This window comes from Elephas maximus, chromosome 10, assembly GCF_024166365.1.
Source record: "Elephas maximus indicus isolate mEleMax1 chromosome 10, mEleMax1 primary haplotype, whole genome shotgun sequence".
Lineage (NCBI taxonomy): Eukaryota > Metazoa > Chordata > Mammalia > Proboscidea > Elephantidae > Elephas > Elephas maximus.
Window position 1 is genome coordinate 112,715,056 of NC_064828.1, and position 19,157 is coordinate 112,734,212.

Below are 19,157 nucleotides of genomic sequence, written 5' to 3' on the forward strand. Positions count from 1 at the left end.
CCCACAAAGAAAACTTCAAACCCAGATGGCTTTCCTGGTAAATTCTACCAAACACTTAAGGAAGAAATAATATCAATTCTACAGAAACTCTCCCAAAAATCAGATGAGGAGGAAACTTTACAACTAATTTCACGAGACCAGCATTACTCTGATACCAAAACTAGGCAAAAAAATTAGGACATGAAGTATGAAGACCAATATTCCTCATGAACATAGATACAAAAATTCATAACAAAATATTTGCAAATTAAATTCAACAAAATATAAAAGAATGACATCATGTCAAAGTGGGTTTTATCCCAGCAATACAAGGTTGGTTTAACATTTGGAAATCAACCAATACTATTTAGTGTATTAACAGACTAAAAAAAAAAATTAAAAATATGGTCACTTCAGTAGGTGTAGAAATAAACATTTGACGAAATTCAGCTTCCATTTCAAATAAGCACTTAGTAAATAGTAATGGGAAAGAACTTTCTCAACCTGATAGAGAGCATCTAAGATGAGCAACAGCTTAGTAGTAAGTTAAACTTAATAGAGTAAGATTGAATGCTTGCCTGTCTTGGATAGGGAACAAGGCAGGGATACTCATTCTCACCACTTCTATTCAACGCTGTAATGAAGGTCCTAAATAGTGTATATATAAGGCAAGAAAAAAAGAAGTTGTATAGATTTAAAGCAAGAAGTAAAACTGTACTTACAAGAAGGTAACGTGGTAATCTGTAGAAATTCCCATGGAATTTACAAAAAAAAAAAAAATCTTCTTGTCATGGATTGAATTGTGTCCCCGAAAAATGTGTGTCAACTTGGCTAGGCCACGATTCCCAGTATTGTGTGGTTGTCTACCATTTCATGATCCGATGTGATTTTCCTGTATGTTGTGAATCTTAATCTCTGCCTGTGGTTAATGAGGAAAGATTAGGTTATGTTAAACAGGATTAGGGTGGAATGCAACACCCTTACTCAGGTCACATCCCTGATCTGATGTGAGAGGAGTTTCCCTGGGGTGTGGCCTGCATCACCTTTTATCTTACAAGAGATAAAAGAAGACAGAAACAAGCAGAGATTTGGAGACCTTTGGACCCAGGTTCCCTGTGCTGTGGGTGTTCTTTGAAGCCAGGGTCCCTGCACTGAGAAGCTCCTTGACCAGGGGAAGATTGATGACAAGGGCTTTCCCCCAGAGCCAACAGGGAAAGAAAGCCTTCCTCTTGAACTGGCACCCTGAATTCAGACTTCCAGCCTCCTGAACTGTGAGAGAATAAACTCTGTTTGTTAAAGCCACCCACTTGTGGTATTTCTGTTGTAGTGGCACTAGGTAACTAAGACACTACAGGAATTAATATGTTTGATTAGCAAGGTTGCCAATTAAAAAGTCAATTGTATTTCTACATACAAGCAACTTAGTATTAAAAAAGATTTCTTAACACAATAATGAAACATAAATAGGGCTTTATCAAAATTTAAAACTTTTCTCTTTGAAAGACTTTTCTGTTTTAATAATTTATTTTATTTTTGTTGTTGTTGAGAACATACACAGTAGAACATACACCAGTTCAACAATTTCTACGTGTGCAATTCAGTGACAGTGATTACATTCCTCACATTGTGCAACCATTCTCACCTTCCTTTTCCAAATTGTTTCTTCGCCACCAGCATAAACTCACTGTCCCCTAAGTTTCCTATTCATCTTTCGAGTTGCCATTGTCAGTTGACCCCATATAGCCAGTTCTTTAACAGTACAATGCTCAAGGCAAACATTCTTTAATATCGTTTGGTTTAAAGAGGACTTGAAAGACACTTAAAAAAAAATTAAAAGGCAAGCCACTGACTGGAAAATAATATTTATAAAACGTATATCTGGTAAAGAACTTGTGTCCAGAATATATAAAGAACATTTACAACTCAATAATAATAAGACAAAGAACTCAACTAAAAAATAGGCCAAAGATCTAAACAGATACTTTACTAGATTCTTACCATCATTGTTGTTGTTGTTAGGTGCCGTGGAGTCGGTTCCAACTCATAGCGACCCCGTGCACAACAGAACGAAACACTGCCCAGTCCTGAGCCATCCTCACAATCGTTGTTATGCTTGACCTCATTGTTGCAGCCACTGTGTCAATCCTCCTCGTTGAGGGTCTTCCTCTTTTCCGCTGACCCTGTACTCTGCCAAGCATGATGTCCTTCTCCAGGGACTCATCCCTCCTGACAACATGTCCAAAGTATGTAAGATGCAGTCTCACCATCCTTGCTTCTAAGGAGCATTCTGGTTGTGCTTATTCTAAGAGAGATTTGTTTGTTCTTTTGGCAGTCCATGGTATATTCAATATTCTTCGCCAACACCACAATTCAAGGGCTTCAAGTCTTCTTCGGTCTTCCTTATTCATTGCCCAGCTTTCACATGCATATGGTGCAATTGAAAATACCATGGCTTGGGTCAGGCACACCTTAGTCTTCAGGGTGACATCTTTGCTCTTCGACACTTTGAAGAGGTCCTTTGCAGCAGATTTGCCCGATGCAATGCACCTTTTTGATTTCTTGACTGCTGCTTCCATGGCTGTTGATTGTGGATTCAAGTAAAATGAAATCCTTGACAACTTCAATCATTTCTCCATTTATCATGACGTTGCTCATTGGTCCAGTTGTGAGGATTTTTGTTTTCTTTATGTTGAGGTGCAATCCATACTGAAGGCTGTGGTCTTTGATCTTCATTAGTAAGTGCTTCAAGTCCTCTTCATTTTCAGCAAGCAAGGTTGTGTTATTTGCATAACCCAGGTTGTTAATGAGTCTTCCTCTAATCTTGATGCCCCGTTCTTCTTCATATAGTCCAGCTTCTCGTATTATTTGCTCAGCATACAGATTAAATAGGTATGGTGAAAGAATACAACCCTGACACACACTTTTCCTGACTTTAAACCAATCAGTATCCCCTTGTTCTGTCCGAACAACTGCCTCTTGATCTATGTAAAGGTTCCTCATGAGCACAATTAAGTGTTATGAAATTCACATTCTTCGCAGTGTTATCCATAGTTTGTTATGATCCACACAGCCAAATGCCTTTGCATAATCAATAAAACACAGATAAACATCCCTCTGATATTCTCTGCTTTCAGCCAGGATCCATCTGACATGAGCAATGATATCCCTGGTTCCACGTCCTCTTCCGAAACTGGCCTGAATTTCTGCCAGTTCCCTGTCAATATGCTGCTGCAGCTGTTTTTGAATGATCTTCAGCAGAATTTTGCTTGTGTGTCATATTAATGATATTCTTCTATAATTTCCACATTCGGTTGGATCACCTTTCTTGGGAATAGGTGTAAATATGGATCTCTTCCAATCAGTTGGCCAGGAAGCTGTCTTCCATATTTCTTGGCATAGACGGGTGAGTACCTCCAGCGCTGCATCTGTTTGTTGAAACATCTCAATTGATATTCCACCAATTCCTGGAGCCTTGTTTTTCCCCAATGCCTTCAGAGCAGCTTGGACTTCTTACTTCAGTACCATCGGTTCCTGATCATATGCCACCTCTTGGAATGGTTGAATATCGACTAATTCTTTTCGGTATAATGACTCTGTGTATTCCTTCCATCGTCTTTTGATGCTTCCTGCGTCATTTAATATTTTCCCCATGGAATTCTTCACTATTGCAACTCGAGGCTTGAATTTTTTCTTCATTTCTTTCAGCTTGAGAAACGCCGAGCGTGTTCTTCCCTTTTGGTTTTCCATCTCCAGCTCTTTGCACATGTCATTATCATACTTTACTTTGTCTTCTCGAGCTGCCCTTTGAAATCTTCTTCTGTGCAGTTCTTTTACTTCATGAATTCTTCCTTTTGCTTTAGCTGCTCAACGCTCAAGAGCAAGTTTCAGAGTCTCCTCTGACATCCATCTTGGTCTTTTCTTTCTTTCCTGTCTTTTCAGTGACCTCTGGCTTTCTTCATGGATGATGTCCTTGATGTCATTCCACAACTCGTCTGGTCTGCGGTCACTAGCGTTCAGTGCGTCAAATCTATTCTTCAGATGGTCTCTAAATTCAGGTGGGATATACTCAGGGTTGTACTTTGGCTCTTATGGACTTATTCTAACTTTCTTCAGTTTCAGCTTGAACTTGCATATGAGCAATTGATGGTCTGTTCCACAGTCAGCCCCTGGCCTTGTTCTGAGTGATGATATTGAGCTTTTCCATCGTCTCTTTCCACAGATGTAGTCAATTTGATTTCTGTGTGTTCCATCTGGCGAGGTCCATGTGTATAGTCACTGTTTATGTTGGTGAAAGAAGGTATTTGCAAGGAAGAAGTTGTTGGTCTTGCAAAATTCTATCATTCGATCTCCGGCATTGTTTCTATCCCCCAGGCCGTATTTTTCAACTACTGATCCTTCTTCTTTGTTTCCAACTTTTGCATTCCAATTGCCAGTAATTATCAATGCATTTTGATTGCATGTTGGATCAATTTCAGACTGTAGCAGCTGATAAAAATCTTCTATTTCGGTATAAACTGAGAAGAACACATACTTTCGTGGTTACAAGGTGGGGAGGGAGGGAGGGTGGGAGAGGGTTATTTACTGATTAGTTAGTAGATAAGAACTACTTTAGGTGAAGGGAAGGACAATACTCAATACACGGAAAGTCAGTTCAACTGGACTGGACCAAAAGCAAAGAAGTTTCCGGGATAAACTGAATGCTTCAAAGGTCAGCGGAGCAAGGGCAGGGGTTTGGGGACTATGGCTTAAGGGGACTTCTAAGTCAATTGGCAAAATAATACTATTATGAAAACATTCTGCATCCCACTTTGAAATGTGGCATCTGGGGTCTTAAATGCTAACAAGCGGCCATCTAAGATGCATCAGTTGGTCTCAACCCACCTGGATCAAAGGAGAATGAAGAACACCAAGGTCACACGATAACTATGAGCCCAAGAGACAGAAAGGGCCACATGAACTAGAGACTTACATCATCCTGAGACCAGAAGAACTAGATGGTGCCCGGCCACAACCCGTGACTGCCCTGACAGGGAGCACAACAGAGAACCCCTGAGGGAGCAGGAGATCAGTGGGATGCAAACCCCAAATTCTCCTAAAAAGACCAGACTTAATGGTCTGACTGAGACTAGAGGAATCCCGGCGGTCATGGTCCCCAAACCTTCTGTTGGCCCAGGACAGGAACCATTCCCGAAGACAACTCATCAGACATGGAAGGGACTGGACAATGGGTAGGAGAGAGATGCTGATGAAGAGTGAGCTACTTGTATCAGGTGGACACTTGAGACTGTGTTGGCATCTCCTGTCTGGAGGGGAGATAGGAGGGTAGAGAGAGTTAGAAACTGGCAAAATTGTCATGAAAGGAGAGACTGGAAGGGCTGACTCATTAGGGGGAGAGTAAGTGGGAGTATGGAGTAAGGTGTATATAAGCCTATAAGTGACAGACTGATTTGATTTGTAAACGTTCACTTAAAGCTCAATAAAAATTATTAAAAAAAAAAAGAAGTAATAAGAAAATATTATCAATAAGTTTATATCCATGTGCTCTAAAAAAAAAAGTCTGCTATTTCTTCATCTTTGGCCCTAGTGGTTGGTGTGCAAATTTGAATAATAGTCATAGTAACTGTTCTTCCTTGTAGGCGTATGGATATTATCCTATCACTGACAGTGATGTACTTCAGGATAGATCTTGGAACGTTCTTTTTGACGATGAATGCAACACCATTCCTCTTTGAGTTGTCATTGCCAGCATAGTAGACTATATGATTGTCCAATTCAAAATGGCCAATACCAGTCCATTTCAGTTCACTAATGCCTAGGATCTCGATGTTTATGCATTCCATATCATTTTTGATGATTTCCAATTTTCCTAGATTCTAGTCCTTCTAGTCATTAGGAAAGTGAGAATTAAAACCACAATGAGATACCACTCATTGGCTAAATGGTTAAAATTAAAAAGATTGACCACACCAACTATTGATGAGGATGTGGAGCTACTGGAACTCCCGTATTTTGCTGGTGGGAATGTAAAAAGGGATAATCACTTTGAAAAACATTTTGACAGTTTCTTAACAACTTGCATACATCTACAGTACAACCCGCCCATTCTACTCTTAGGTATTTACCCAAGAGAAATTAAAGTAATGTATCTACACAAAGACTTGTACACAGATGTTCACAGCAGCTTTGTTTATATTAGCCCAAAACTGGAAATAACCCCAACTTTCATTAATAGGCAAATGAATTAATAAATTTCAGCGTATTCGTACGGTGAAATACCATTGTTGTTGTGAGCTGCTGTTGGGTTGGCTCCCCGCTTATGGCAACCCTGCACTTGACAGAATGAAACATCACCCAATCCTGTGCCATCCCCATGATTAGCTAGGGGAGCAGATCGTTGTGATCCATAGGGTTTTCATGGCTAATTACTCGACAGTAAAAAAGAATGCACTATTGATACACACAAAAATATGGAAGAATTTCAAAATCGTTATGCTCAGTGAAAGAAGCCAACAAAAACAAACAAATAAGAAAAGATTCCACTTACATAAAACTCTAGAAAACGCAAACCAATCTATAATGAAGAAAGTGGATCAGTGGTTGCCAGAGCGTGGGGTTGGGGAGGGAGGGAGGGAATGATTACAAAGAGGCACAAGGAAACCTTTGCAGGTGATGAAAATGTTCATTATCTTGATTGTGATGGTGGTTTCATGAATGTATACATATGTCAAAACTCATCACATTTTACGTGTTAAATATGAGCAGTTTATTGTATGTCAATTATGCCTCAGTGAAGCTGTAAAAAACAACCACCACTAACGAGTTCCTTCAACAGCTTCTTCTGTATCATTCACCAGCACTCAGGCACCCAGTCATTCCTGGCTGCAAGCGTAGCTGGGAAACGCATCTTTCCGCTGGCACTGTGCTTTGTCAACAGGACAGAGGCTCTGCCAGGGAAGAGACACCACGTTCCTGCCACAAGACACGCCTCAGACTTGACACTTCCTCGGTGGCTGAGTACCAAGGGCAGTCTGGGATTGACCAGCCTCTACCCTCCTGTGCAGCAAGGACTGGAGGTTGAATTTGCTCAATTTGTTTCCAAGTCCTTGCTTCCTACACTCAATGCCTGGGAGTAGCTCTAATCCCAACACTACCATAGATCAAGCCTTGTCATGTGCCAGGGGCTGTGCTAGGGCCTTCAGAGATCTTATTTCCAATCTTCACATCTATATAGATGGATGGATGGATGGATGGATGGATGGATGGATGGATGGATGGATGGATGGATGGATGGATGGATGGATGGATGGATGGATGGATGGATGGATGGATGGATGGATGGATGGATGGATGGATGGATGGATGGATGGATGGATGGATGGATGGATGGATGGATGGATGGATGGATGGATGGATGGATGGATGGATGGATGGATGGATGGATGGATGGATGGATGGATGGATGGATGGATGGATGGATGGACAAGATAGATGACATGTAGACGATAGACAAGACAGATAGCTGATTCCAACTTATGAAGATCTTATGTACAACAGAACAAAACTTTGCCTGGTCCTGCATCATCCCCATGGTTTACAGCATGTTTAAGTCCATCGTTGGGGCTACTGTGCCAACCCATCTCACCAAGGATCTCCCACGCCTTCATTGGTGGGGTCCGTCTCCAGCAATTGATCCCTCCTGATGACATGTCCAAAGCAACCAAGTTGGACAATGTTCTGTAGATCCATAGGGTTTTCGCTGGCTGATTTTCGGAAGTAGATTGCCAGGACCATTTTCCTAGTCCGTCTTAGTCTGGAAGCTCTGTTGAAATGTGTTCACCACGGGTGACCTTGCTGGTGTTTAAAATACTGATGGCATAGCTTCCAGCATCACAGCAATTATGCAAGCCAGCACAGTACAACAAATTGACAGACAGGTGGTAGCATCTTATATAGAAGGGGGTTAGTACGCCATCTTACAGATGTGGAAACTGAGGCTCCAAGCAGGGAATGACCTCAACCTAGGGGAGGTCTGAACAAAGACCTGAATGACTCTGGAGCAGGGCTCTCTGTCCCCCTAGAAGTGCTTGTTTCACCAGAGAAAAGCTGACAAGAGGCAGGGGATCTCCAGCTCCCCTGAGGCCTATCCCTGGGTCTGGAGGAGACCAGCTCTGACAGGAGCTGGAACCAGGAGTGGCAGTCCTACCACTAAAGCCCACAAGACCTTCAGGAGTCTATTCAGGTCCTGGCAGAACCTTGGAACAGGCCATCCTAGAAAATGCCAACCTGTTCTGGGGTCTTAAATGCTAGCAAGCGGCCATCTAAGATGCATCACTTGGTCTCAACAAGGAACAAGGAAGAATGAAGAACACCAAAGACACAAGGTAGTTATGAGTCTAAGAGACTGAAATGGCCACATAAACCAGAAACTACATCAGCCTGAGACCAGAAGAACTAGATGGTGCCCAACCACAGCAAATGACTGCCCTAACAGGGAACACAACAGAGAACCCCTGAGGGGGCAGTAGAGCAATGGGATGCAGACCCCAAATTCTCATAAAAAGACCAGACTTAATGGTCAGACTGGGACTAGAAGGTCCCTGGAGGCCATGGTCCCCAGATCTTCTGTTAGCCCAAGACAGGAGCCATTCCCAAAGCCAACTCTTCAGACAGGGATTGGACTGGAATATGCGATGGAAAATGATACTGGTGAAGAACGAGCTTCTTGGATCAAGTAAACACGTGAGACTATGTGGGCATCTCCTGTCTGGAGGGGAGATGAGAGAGCTGAATGGGTACAAAAAGAGAGAGTGGAGGGAAGGAGTGGGCTGTCTCATTAGGGGGGGAGCAATTAGGAATATACAGCAAGGTGTAGGTAAATTTTTGTATGAGAGACTGACCTGATTTGTAAACTTTCACTTAAAGCACAATAAAAATTAATTAAAAAAAGAAAAGAAAATGCCAACCTGCCCTCCCAGCCCAGAAGTCCTTCCACTCTCATCTGATTTCCTCACCACCCTCCAAGGTAGAACTGCTTGCCTTGGCCCATCAAAGGTACTGCTTTATCCTGAGCCTAAGATGACCACCTCATTTCGAGGCTGTCCCATTTTAAAATCCTAAGTCCCGTGTCCCAGGAACTCCCTCAAAAAGCCAAAACCAAACCCACTGATGTAGAGTCAATTCCGACCCATAGCAAACCTAGAGGACAGAGGGTTTCCAAGAAGCAGCTGGTGGATTTGAACTGCCCACCTTTTGATTAGCAGCCCTATCACTTAACTGCTGTGCCACAGTTACCCAGCCCATGTCCCAGCCAGCTTCAGTCACTTGTGCCATTGGCCCCAAAGGAGCACCTGTGGGTCTTGTGGGCTTTAGTGGTAGGACTGCCACTCCTGGTTCCAGCGCCTGTCCTGTTCATGGACCTCAGCTGCCCACCACCATGCCTGAGTCTACACCCACCTTGAGGCTAAACGCCCAGTCCCGGCGTCCTGCGGCACTGGCCCATCCCCATTGCCTGGCCTCCCAACTCTCCTCTTGGCCCAGTTTGCAGACAGTGAGCCTCTAACTAAGGGAGGTCAGGGTCTGGGAGCATTCCAACCCCGGGGGGTGGGGAGGTTCCAGAGGACACCGGTGGCTGAGAACCTCCTGGGGCCTGGTCTGGAATGCCCCACCTTCACCTGGCCAGGTGCCCCAGTCGGCCACACAGCTTTGAGGCTCACAGTGGCTGCCATCTGAGGCGTTGATGGGCCCCTGAACCTCATGCAGGCACAGCAGCTGGCGGAGCACTGAGGAATCAGCAGAAATAATCTCCCTGCCCAGTGGAGTGGGGAGAATCGGGGGCCACCTCTGCAGCCCAGCTTTCCACCAGGGCGGCTGCCTCACGGACGTCAACTCCCATTGTTCAAGATCCTCCAGCAACACAGCCTCTATAAGCAGCTCAGTGACTGGCTCAGAAAGGGTGCACCCCAAAATCAAGGCCCCCACTATTTGACCCCAACATACCAAGGCCAGAAACTCCTCAGGGACAAGGCCTTCCGTGCTGGCTGCTCTGTCTCCAGTTCACGGTGAATACTGTCAGAACAGTCGTGAAAAGGCAGTTTCCATTTTACAGATGAGAACACTGACCTCAGAGTGAGGATGTCTTCCCAAGTCAACTGTGGGTTGGGGCAGATGGGATCAAAAGCGAGGTCTCCTGATGCTTACCCTCCCCACTGTGCTGGCCGTTTAGACATTTGGGGGATTGGCAGGTCACCTGTGATGGGTGGTGTGCTGGAGGGAGTCAGACAGGAAGAGAGACATGAGCACAGCCCCGAGGGGCCACCCTCTGGTTGGGAGAAGAGGACTTAGAGCCAGGATATGATGAAATCAGGGATGTCCTCAGAGGTCATGGGGTGGTGGTCTGGGCCAGAGGTGCGGCCAAGCAGACCCTGCTCCCAGACTCCTCATCCCCACCAGGGGCCAGAGATCACATGGGCCTCTCTGTTACTGGCATGTGTCCTCCCATTTGGTGTAGGGGACACGTGGAAAAGAGGCTAATGGGCATGACTGGGGTGGACAGGCAGGAAGGACACCCTGGGAGGGGCACAGGGGTTGGGGCAGAAGAGCCCTAGCACCTGCCAAGAGTGTACGTCCCATTAGAGACCTGAGTGTGGCCATGGAAGGCCTTAAGTGTCAGGCCAAGGAGTCTGGACAGGATGTGTCAGGCAGTTGGGAGCTAATGCAGGTTCTTGAGCAACAGAGGACAGGGTAAGAAGAGTGCTGCTCAGGGTCCAGAATAGATGGGAGGCAGGTTTCAGAGGTTGGGAACAGGTAGGAGATTGTGGGGACTCCCTGGAGGGAGGCAAGAGCCTCTGAGCTGGGAATGGTGTAGGGTCAGCCTAGCTCCAGGTACACTCAGCGTCCACTCTTCAGACCCAGCACACTGGCTCAGCACTGCCTTGACCTTCACTACTGTCTTAGTTATCTAGTGTTGCTACAACAGAAATACCACAAGTGGATGGCTTTAACAAAGAGAATTTTATTCTCTCACAGTTAAGGACGCTAGAAGTCCGAATTCAGGGCTCCGGCTCCAGTTCTTCATTGCAAATACATTTTTTCACTGACATAAACAGCGACTATACATGTGGACCTCGCCAGATGGAATACGCAGGAATCAGATCGACTACCTCTGTGGAAAGAGACAATGGAAAAGCTCAATAAGTCAGAGCAAGTCCAGGGGCTGACTGCGGAACAGACCATCAATTGCTCATACACAAGTTCAAGTTAAAACTGAAGAAAATTAGAACAAGTCCATGACAGCCAAAGTATGACCTTGAGTATATTCCACATGAATTTGGAGACCATCTCAAGAATAGATTTGATGCATTGAACACTAATGACCAAAGACCAGACGAATTGTGGCATGACATCAAGGACATCATACATGAAGAAAGCAAGAGGTCATTAAAAAGACAAGAAAGAAAGAAAAGACCAAAATGGATGTCAGAAGAGACTCTGAAACTTGCTCTTGAATGTCGAGTAGCTAAAGTGAAAGGAAGAAATGAAGTAAAAGAGCTGAACAGAAGATTTCAAAGACCAGCTAGAGAAGACAAAGTAAAGTATTATAATGACATGTGCAAAGACCTGGAAATAGAAAACCAAAAGGGAAGAACATGGTAGGCATTTCTTAAGCCAAAAGAACTGAAGAAAAAATTCAAGCCTCGAGTTGCAATAGTGAAGGATTCTACAGGATAAATATTAAATGACACAGGAAGCATCAAAAGAAGATGGAAAGAATACACAGGGCCACTATACCAAAAAGAATTGGTCAACATTCAACCATTTCAGGAAGTAGCATATGATCAGGAGCCAATGGTACTGAAGGAAGAAGTCCAAGCTGCTCTGAAGGCATTGGCAAAAAACAAAGCTCCCGGATTTGACAGAACACCAATTGAGATGTTTCAACAAACAGATGCAATGCTGGAAGTGCTCACTCATCTATGCCAAGAGATTTGGAAGACAGCTACCCGGCCAACTGACTGGAAGAGATCCATATTTATCCCTATTCCCAAGAAAGGTGATCCAACCAAATGCCGAAATTATCAAACAATATCATTAATATCACAAGCAAGTAAAATTTTGCTGAAGATCATTCAAAAGCGGCTGCAGCAGGGTATCGACAGGGAACTGCCAGAAATTCAGGCCGGATTCAGGAGAGGGCGTGGAACCAGGGATGTCATTGCTGATGTCAGATGGATCCTGGCTGAAAGCAGAGAATATCAGGATGTTTACCCGTGTTTCATTGACTATGTGAAGGCATTTGACTGTGTGGATCATAACAAATTATGGACAACACTGCAAAGAATGGGAATTCCAGAACACCTAATTGTGCTCATGAGGCACCTGTACACAGACCAAGAGGCAGTCATGCCAACAGAACAAGGGGATACTGCATGGTTTAAAGTCAGGAAAGGTGTGTGTCAGGATTGTATCTTTTCACTGTATTTATTCAATCTGTATGCTGAGCAAGTAATCTGAGAAGCTGGACTCTATGAAGAAGAACAGGGCATCAAGACTGGAGGAAGGCTTATTGCAGATGACACAACCTTGCATGCTGAAAGTGAAGAGAATTTGAAGCACTTTCTGATGAAGATCAAAGACCACAGCCTTCAGTATGGATTACGCCTCAACATAAAACAAAAATCCTCACAACTGGACCAATGAGCAACATCATGATAGACAGAGAAAGGATTAAGGTTGTCAAGGACTTCATTTTACTTCCATCCACAGTCAACAGCCATGGGAGCAGCAGTCAAGAAATCAAAAGATGCATTGCATTGGGCAAATCTGCTGCAAGAGACCTTGTTAAAGTGTTGAAAAGCAAAGATGTCACTTTGAAGACTAAGGTGCGCCTGACCCAAGCCACGGTGTTTTCAATCACTTCATATGCATGTGACAGCTGGAGGATGAATAAGGAAGAGTCTCAAAGAAGAATTGACACCACTGAATTGTGGTGCTGGTGAAGAATATTGACTATATCATGGACTGCCAAAAGAACAAACAAATCTGTCTTGGACGAAGTACAACCAGAATGTTCCTTAGAAGCAAGGATGGCAAGACTGCATCTCACATACTTTGGACGTGTTATCAGGAGGGATCAATCCCTAGAGAAAGGCATCATGCCTTGTAAAGTAGAGGCTCAGCAAAAAAGAGGAAGACCCTCAGGGAGATAGATTGACACAGTGGCTACAACAATGGGCTCAACCATAACAACGGTTGTGAGGACGGCTCAGGACAGGGCAGTGTTTCATTCTGTTGTACATTGGGTCGCTATGAGTCGGAACCGACTGGTCAGCATCTAGCAACAAACAACAACAACAGCTTTAGTGGAAGGCTTTCTCTCTCTGTCCACCCTCGGAGAAGGTCCTTGTCATCAATCTTCTGCAGTCGAGGAGCTTCTCAGCTCAGGGACTCAGGGTCCAAGGGACATGCTCTGCTCCAGGAGTTGCTTCCTTGATGATAGGAGGTCCCTCTGTTTCTCTGCTCACTTCTCTCTTTTATATCTCAAAAGAGATTTATTTGAACACAACCTAATCTTGTAGATTGAGTCCTGCCTCATTAACATAACTGTCTCTAATTCTGCCTCATTAACATCAGAGAGGCAGGATTTACAACACATAGGAAAATCACATCAGATGACAAAATAGTGGGCAATCACACAATACTGGGGATCATGGCCTACCCAAGTTGACACACACTTTTTGGGAGGCACAATTCAATCCATAACAACTACCAACCGATGCCACGCAGGGCAGTGCTGGGCCACCACACAGGACTTGGCGCTCTGCCTCCAGGCAGCCTGGGTTGAGTCCATCCCTGAACTCAGGAGCTGCTTCTTGCTGTGTTCCTGCCGCCTAGACACCTGCAGGACCCTCCTCCTCTGACCTGGTTGGCCAGCTTTCCCCAGGCCTGGAGTCCTGCCCAGAGGGGCTGGGCTTCTGCTAGTCCCACCTGGATGCCACCTACACCTGTGTGTCTGTGTGTGTGGTTCTCTGGCGTCCTGTGGCTCTGGGTGCTGGAGGAACATACCCTGGGGTGTGGCCGTAGGCCCAGCCTCTCCATGCAACTTCCTCAGCCCTGCCTGCCCGGCCACTCTTCGCTGGTGTTCCCGTGGTCACACATTCATTCATTCAGCAACAGGACAGGCAAGGGATCCCAGCTCCAGCCCCAGCCTGATCTGCAGGGGAGCCTTGGTGTGTAAGGAATGCCTCCAATGCCCAGGTCATGATGTCTGTGGGTGGGGGAGACAAACTACTCAGCGGCCCCAGGGTCACAGAGCTCATACCCCATAACCCTTCTCCAATTCCCCCCTGAGGGAGGTGGCAGGGCAAGGATGTGGAACTGGTCCATTCTGCAGCCCGAGGAGACAGGAGGGCTGGGCACCTATACCTGGAAGTCCACAGGTGCTCCACTCAGCCCCAGGCCTGCTCACACCCCTCACCCACCGCCGCCAGAACCCCAGGCATCACCCACGGCTCCTCCAGTTCTCCCTCCCTCCATTCATCCACTCAACCACTGTCTCCAAGCACCCACTGTGCCCCGGAGGACAGAGGACAGCATGGTCCAGCGGGGGAGACGTACACACAGCAAATAACTCCGATAACACTGGAGGGTAGCAAGAGACGTGAATATGAGACGAGAATGTGCTCCAGAGATGGCGTGGGGATGGCGGCCCAGGTGGAGGCTCCACACAGCCACACATTCCCAGGGCCTGAGGTCTCCAAGTCCTGCCACTCTTACCTCAGCTGAAAGCCAGCCTACTCCAGGAAGCCTGCTAGGGTACCTCTGATGCTCCAGACTCCTGCTACACTGATCATAGGGCCTTTCTGGATGATTCCACCTTGCCAGGCTCGGCTGGCTCTTCATCTGGCCTGCCCTTCTCCAAGACGCCTGAAGGTGTGTTCTGATGGAGGGGAGACTTGAATGGAAGGCCCCCTACCCTGATCAGATAGGCCAGGGTGTTCAAATCCTAGCTTGGACCCTTACTGGCTTAGTGGCCTTAACCAAGGGACATCACCTCCCTAAGCCTGTTTCCCATCTGCAGAAAGGGGCCAGTGCCCTCCTCCCCACAGTGCAGTTATGGGGGCTAAGGAGACACAGCCAGTGCCCACATTTTCCTGTCCTTCCTGGCATCAGCGAGCCGGGGTAGTGAGCTGTGGCGGCGGCGGGGGGGGGGGGGGCTGCCCTCAGAGGGAGGAGCCTTCCTGAGGACACCCAGCTGGGCGAAGGCAAGTAAGAGTGATGGAGGAAGAGTGTGGCCGAGGGGGAGGACCTGGGGGTGGCAGCGGGAGGCAGGTGCAGGCAGAGGATGCCACGCAGGGAATGGGCTCTCTGGGCCTCCCTGGTGGGTCCAGCGAAGGCTGCAAGCTGCAAGAGCCACCCCCGCCCTGCCTGCCCCTCCCCCTCCTGCCCAGCCATCTGTGGCGTTGGCAGCCGGAGCCAGGGCGGACGGTAAACGTGCTGGCACCATCTGAGCAGGACCAGTCTCTGGGGAAGGGCCGAGGCCCAGGAGGAGGGAACGTGGGCAGTCCCCCGCGTGTACACTCCCTCCCTTGTTCTCCCATTAGTGAGGTGCCTTTGGGGCCTGGGGTAGGGCCGAGACATTCGGGCTGAAGTGGGGGTGGTGTACAAGTACCCCAGCCCTTGGCCTCTCCTGGGCCCCCATTGCCTCTCATGGGCTGCCTTCTCTCTGCATCAGAACAGAAGGCAGGATGTGGAGGTCACAGTGCCTGCCCCTCCTCAAGTCGGGAAACCAAGGCCCCCAGAGCAAAGAGGCCACCTCAGTGAACCAGAGCCTGACAAGCCTCTCCACCCTAAGACAGCCAGCCCTGGGGGGGAGCAGGGATGTGGGGTGTGGGGGGCTCGGAGCTATGGCTCTCCTTTTGTCCTGGCTATGGTCCTGTGTGCCAGAAGACGGGGGGCTGTCCTTTGGTGCTCATTCTGCCCCTAAGACTTGGAAGCTTCCCTGCACTTCCTTCTCCATTGGTGACCCAGTACTGTCCCTGGGAGGACAGCAGTGCTTCAGTGGCAGATTTTCACCTTCCCTGCAGGAGACCCAAGTTCAATTCCTGGCCAATGCACCTCGTGTGCAGCTACCACTCATCTGTCAGCGGAGGCTTGCACATTGCTACGATGCTTAACAGGTTATAGCGAAGCTTCTAGACTAAAATAGACCAGGAAGAAAGGCCTGGTGATCTACTTCTGAAAATCAGCCAGTGAAAACCCTGTGGATCACAAGGGTCTGATGTGCACCCGATCATGGGGATGGCACAGGGCTGACAGCATTCCATTCGTTGTGCTTGGGGTCACTGTGTGATGGGGGCCGACTCAACGTCAGCTGACACCGTCCCTGGGACCCGAGAGGAGGACAGAGGATTCTGCCTGCATGCTAAATGGCTCCAGTTGGCGGCTGGCTCTTTTTCTTGTGTCTCCTTTGTATCGTTTTTCTCTCTTCCCTTGCTGTCAACACCTTTTCTCCATCACCATGTCTGGATGCAGCAGCCCCCTCTGGACTGGATAAGAGTAGAAAACGGCCAAGTTTACAACATACAGCAAACAAGGCATTCGTGGGCAGCCTCTGTGATCTGCCACGTGCTGGAGATGCCATCGACATGTGTGAACTGTAAGCCCGTAGGGCCCGAGAGAGGGCATGAACAATGTGCAAGTGCTTTGTAACCTCTCTCCCTGACACTCTGGACCCCTCGGTCTCCCTTGCCATCCTCCCCCCACCCCAACCCCCACCCTGGGTTCATGTGCTGGCTGCTGCTGGGCTCGCTAGGATGGAGACTCTTGTCCAGCTGCCCCTGGGGGGCTCTGAATGTCCTTGGCACTGATGGTGGGCCCTGAGGGGGCTCCAGGCCTCCTGCCCCAGCCTTAGGCCCCCAGGGCCAGGATGGGGCTAGCCTGGACTCTGCTGAAGGCAAGGGCGATGTTCAGCTGGGGGAACCCTGGGGTATCGCTGACACTCCAGAGCCACCTTCCCTTTCTGAGCACTCCCTGGAGGGAAGGAAGCCCCTCTCACTCATCATGAGGCTACTGGCTGGTGACTGGCCCCAGAGCCTGAGCCCTGTGCGCTGTGTCGGGCAAAGAATGAAGCAAGGGCCCCTGCCTGATGGAGCAAGCTGCCGATGATGGCTGTCACACGCTTCAGGCCTCAGTTTCTCCACCTATAAAATGTGAGCTCTGTGAGGACATGAACTTGGTTAAGTTCGCTGCTGTGCCCCTGGCACCTAGAGCCGGGCTGATACACAAGCCCATTGCTGAGAAGTCAATTCCAACTCTTAGCGACCCTACAGGACAGAGTAGAACTGCCCCATAGTTTCCAAGGAGTGGCTGGCAGATTCGAACGGCCGACCTTTTGGTTAGCAGCCAAAGCTCCTAACCACTAAGCCACCAGGGCTCTGGGTTGGTACACAACCCAGAACCCAGTGCCGTCGAGTCGATACTGACATCAGGTGCTAAATAAAGTTGAAGAACTGAAAGAATAAGTGGTTGGATGGATTGGACGGTCAGTGCTGAGGACCTACAGGCTTCAAAGGCTCATTCACACTTTTGCTCCACGTGTTCCCCTCAAGCATTCGTTCCCTCATTCATTCATTCAGTCCTCCCACACGCACGCACCGCACTCATTCATTCATGCGCTCCGCCATTCATGCACACGCGGCTTCATTCATTCCCTGCCCTCCGCGGTTCCTCCCCGGCGGGCGCCGGGGCGCACGGTCCCAGAGCCCCCGGCCCGCGCCCCCAGTGTGCGCCCCGCTTGGGCGCCGCCGGGGAGCCTCTGAATCAGCCGCGGCTGCGCGGGGCCGGGGCTGGCAAGGAGCCGGACTGGGGGCGGGGGGCGGGCGCTCCCGGCGGGAAGCCGGGCGGGTGGGGAGCCCCGCCACTCCGCTCCCCGCGCTCGGCTTCCGAGGGGAGGGCGCGGGACGGCGGCGGCGGAGACAAGCGGCGCCGGGCCATGTGGACGGGTGGCCGGCGCCCGGGCCGGCTGCGCCGGGCGGTGAGTACCTGGGAGGCGGCGGGGCGGGGCGGGGCGGTGCCAGCCACGCCCGGGGCGGGCTCCTGCGGCGCTGCTGGGTGCGAGCGCCCCCACTCCCGGGGCGGGGCGACTCCCTAATCCGTCCTCGCCCCGCGGTGCCCCCTCCAGGGCTGGGGCGCCAGGGACCCGCCGTGAACGCCCCGCGGGCCGGGCAGCCCCGGGAGCTGGACACTCTCGGGTGGAGTGGGGACGCTCGGCTTCCGCGCTGCCCTGCCCCCCCCGTCCCGGCCCGAGCGCCTTGGTCCCATTGGTGGCTCGTCGTCCCACACCTGCACGTCCTTGCGGCAGAGGGTGGGATGGGGGCACAGGGAGAGGCCGTGAGAGTGGGGACTCGCCGCTCCCCGCGGGGCAAGCGCCGGGGTTCGGGCAGGCGCCGGGGTTCGGGCAGGCTCCCTGCGCCCTGCGTCAGGGGCAGGGCCAGGGCCAGCCCAGCCCGAGAGACCGCCTGGGAGAGGCCGAGGAGCCGGAAGGAGGCTGGACCAAGGGCTGGTTCACTGAGCCTGGGCGGAGCATAGGAGCGCGAGAGTCCAGGGGGCCCTCCAGCTCGTTCAACACCTGCCGGGCAGGTACTCTCATCCTTCCCATTTACTGGCGAGGAAACTGAGGCGCAGGGAGGCAGGGGCTCGCCCAGGGGCGCTCAGCTGGCATTTGCCCTCCCTAAATCCCGGTTAGCTGAATGGGAATTTCTGCCCAAGTGTTTCCGCTTCCTGCCTGATCTAGGGGTGTTTTCTTCCAGTGTGTGCCCCACCCCACCCCCACCTCAGTGTGGTTCTTCTGGGGCAGGGACCGCGTGGGCAGCATCCTGCAGGCTCCTGAGCCAGCACTAGTGAGTGGGGACTAGATGAATGAACAGCACCTGCAAACGTGGAGCCCTGGAAGGCCAAGGTCCGCCTGCCCTGCATTCTAGAGGTCAAGGCTTTGGCCATGGGAGCAGGACGTCCCGGAGCCTGGCTCCTTCCAGACCCAATGGTCTAGATCGATGGGATACGTGGACGAGTCTTTTTCTCCCTCTGGGTCCGGGCTCCGCCACTGTCAGTGGTGGTCCCTGCCACTCCCAGAGCCAGGCTCCAAGGAGGTCGGTGGGAGAAAGCCCCTTCTAAACTGTGGT